The sequence below is a fragment of the Epinephelus moara genome, chromosome 1 (assembly GCF_006386435.1).
Source record: "Epinephelus moara isolate mb chromosome 1, YSFRI_EMoa_1.0, whole genome shotgun sequence".
In the NCBI taxonomy this organism is placed as follows: domain Eukaryota; kingdom Metazoa; phylum Chordata; class Actinopteri; order Perciformes; family Serranidae; genus Epinephelus; species Epinephelus moara.
This window is the reverse complement of record NC_065506.1, coordinates 6,689,850-6,693,774: the sequence shown is the minus strand read 5'-3', so window position 1 is coordinate 6,693,774 and position 3,925 is coordinate 6,689,850.

Genomic DNA, 3,925 nt, shown 5'->3' with positions numbered 1-3,925 from the left:
ATCTGTTCTGTACGACATCTATTGCACGTCTGTCCGTCCTGGAAGAGGGATCCCTCCTCAGTTGCTCTTCCTGAGGTTTCTACCGTTTTTTTTCCCCGTTAAAGGGGTTTTTTTGGGGAGTTTTTCCTTATCCGCTGCGAGGGTCATAAGGACAGAGGGATGTCGTATGCTGTAAAGCCCTGTGAGGCAAATTGTGATTTGTGATATTGGGCTTTATAAATAAAATTGATTGATTGAAGGGTTTCACCGATCACCACGCAACTTTGTAGGCATATGACCACACATAATCTGAGGGGACCCCTCCATTATTGACCCCATCAAACAAAATGGGGGTGCTAGAAAGCTAATTTCTAATCTAGGCCTAACCACCATATTGATTTTTACTAAACTTGGTAGATATGTAGAACAGGACGCCTCAAGGTGACTGGAGAAATTTAACTCTAATTGGCAACTGGCTGGTTTTGCCTATTTTTGACAGGACAGTGAAGCATGACAGGAAGGATAGGAGAGAGAGAGCAAGGAAGACATGCAGCAAAGAACAAAGGCCGGATTCCAACCCCCACTGCTGCAACAACGGCTAGCCGCACCTTTCCCATGTGAACTACCAGTGCGCCCCACTTTTAAGTCAATACAACATATAAACACTTTAACTATCTGCCTTTCAACGTGCTACCTCAACTACTAATGTACAGTTTTAGCCCACTAACTATCCCACTATTGGCAATGGTACTACTGTACTTTCAATAATGCAATCGCACTATCAAATTCACAAAAACCCTGTCTGAATACATTGCTCTTCTTAATGGGTTCAGTTGACTTTTTAATCTGCAATTTCCTATGACCTGTATCCCAAACACACACCATGTGAAACTGTACGTGGGCATCTGTGCACTCAGTGGGTATGGACTAGTATCCATGGTTTTCAGAAACATACAATGTGAATATTCTTTCTGGTGGTTAGGTTGGATGTTTGAGGACCATAGCTTTGAGCCTGTGATATCATGGGTTTGGGAGAGATATTTTTGAATATCACTTCTTCTGATGAGATTTACTTTTCAAAGCCAATGAAACAAAGAGAGGATAATGAGCCATATTTAGCTTCTATATGTGATGCTGCGTGACCGTAGATCTTTCTCGCAGCAGACATGCTGACTTGCCACAACAGGAAAAGCAAAGGTAAAACACATTTTGTAAATGATGGCTCTGATTCACCAAGTTTCCCAGTAAGCCAGGACTTAGCACACCTACATGAAACACAGTTGTTTTTGATGTTGGATTTGGGCTTTTCCTGTTGTGATGTGTGCTGTTAAAAAGGTTGGGTGCACAGTCCAGATTCCTCTTCTGTTGGCTGTTATATGCTCAGAATTATGGAGTTTGTTTTCACCCACCTCTGCACAGATGCATTATAATGCTGTTGCTGTTTGAACTAAAGTAAACTTCAACTGTTACTTTTCCTGCAGGAACAAGGGGTAGACAAAGAGAGGAGGCAGCCCTGAATACGTGTCAATTTAAATGTTAAAACATTAAAGGGATAGTGCACCCAAAAATGAAAATTCAGCCATTATCTACTCACTTTGCTCAGTGCTCACCCGTGTTTACATCATGTGACACATGCGCCGCAGGGAGAGACAACAGTAACCACAGTAGCTAAAAGATAACTTGCACGACGGTCTTTTAGCAAAGGACAGCCCAACATGTCTGAAGAATCTGAAATTGAGGAGGAACAGCATTTCTTTGTTGAGCCGTATTTGTTTGAGCCCGAGTATACGGACGCGGAACTCAGGCTACTGGACGAAGCAGCCGCTGCAGCTCATGAGCCTAACCCTCAGCCAGCCGCAGGATACCGGAGTCGAGCACTGGAAACCTGGTGGTGTAGTTGTTTCAAATGCAAAGCAATGCCAACGGATGAGGAAAGTCTTTGCTGCTCAGACTGGGAATTGGCGATGCCTGCACTTGAGAATCTGGACATCAGTACTGACGAGACTGCTGCTCTTCAGAGACCGTGCATCACCGATCACCCTGAGCGCGCACACGTGAGCGCGGAGCACAGAGAAGCAGTCAGAGCTACAGGCTACAGTGAGGCTAAAAACAGAGTTCATATGACGTTTTTCGAAACAACTTTTTATGTCGGGGCTGCAGCACACTTGGATCACTACGGATGAGCAGTATGGAGATACTTTGTGGATTCAATTTTGTGTTCTTGGACGTTAGTCTGGGGCGCCGTCAGCCATTAGGTGTGCTAGCCGCTCCCCCCACAGATCTCTGCAAGGGATGTGAGGACTCTAAAACTTCACCAGGGCCTCCATCGGCATATGGGTGAGTAGATAATGGCTGAATTTTCATTTTTGGGTGCACTATCCCTTTAAATCAACATGTACCCAGGGGTTAGGCATGAATGTTAAATGTATTTAAACTGACATTCAGACTTGTTTGGGTCAAATTTGGTTTAAAACAAAGTTATCAGTCCTTTTAACAGCAAAAAACTGATAAAATGACTTAACTTTCCAGGTGATATTTCAGACATAGAGCGCTGTGAGAGTCAGTGAGCCCTGAGCCATGCGCCCTGCTGTGGTAACTGACGTCCTTCTCCTGGTGGTGTTGACGTTCATGTCAGACTCTGTAGCTGGTAAAAACCAAATGGTCCCAAAATAATGTTCCACACAGACAACAGGAACATAACACTGGCAACACTTCTTCTTTTCCTGTGACACAGGAAATCCTGTTCCAGACTGTGGCAATGCTGCCACATGTGAAGGGATCGATGATGAAGGCTGGCTCCAGCTGGGTGAAAACTGCTGTTTGAAGCCATTCAACACATCGTATTTGACCTTTGATGAGGCAGAGGTGATGAGAACAAACACACACCAGCCTTCAGACAGTAAATGTGATATCATCCTGTTCAGACAGGCCTTGTCAAGTGACAGTGAAGGCTAATTCGTATTTCTGTTGATTTCAGAGAGCCCGTAGTGAGTACACATCAAACAGTGGCTTTATGGCTCATCTGGTGTCAATCCACAACAGAGAGGAGTTGGATCAACTGGTTTGTGCTATGTACCAAGTCACCCCCCTAAGAACTAATTACTGGATCGGACTCCACTTAACCTTCGTAAGCAGTGAATTCCCCCCCTAGTGGATAGTTTGAGGGGAACTGCATCAATTTTCCATCTCAGTGTATTTCCAGGTGTTCGGGAGTTCTACTATGCATGTTTTAAAAGTAGTATAAAACCTTTAGTGTCTCTAGAGTTAGCTGTGTGAAGTCTGATAAAAATGTCCTCAAGTGATGTCACTTGAGTCAGGGTTGGTTTGAGACTACAAATTTGAAAAGTAAAACAAATCTGGAGGTGTGTAGATACACAAGTGCAATGATGAATTTATGGATTACTCTTTTAATGCAGATCAATGGATGGTTGGATGAAATAAATTCCCAGATGAATGATGGCAAAACTATAATCTTTCATCTTTTTGCTCTTTTAGCACTATAAAGATTATCTGGTTCCAAATGGGAAAGAAGTGGCTATAATTTCAAAAACATATGTAGAAATGAAAAAGGATTAAAGCATGCTTATAAGAGTGCTTCAGTTTCTCACAAAAATAGTTTGTAAAAAGTCAGCATGAACAGCAAACAGATCAGAACTAAATGACATCAATGGATCATTTTCCTTTGTGGTCCAAATAAACCAAACTATGGACCTTAGAGAATCTGGGCTCTCCATTGATACTGAGGGCTCTAGTTTCCTGGCGTGGTGCAGGGTGGTGCAGGGTGGCGAACCCCGCACAGAGCTAGTTTCGAGCAGCGCAACCCGAGGCGCGCTCAGTTTGGTAGTTTGGCAGACCGAGGTGCGCTGAGATGGGTGTGGCGGCGCAGCAGGGGGAGGTGTCGACAGATGCAGCTTGGCGCAGTGACAGTTTCGTGCCAAAAGGCTTC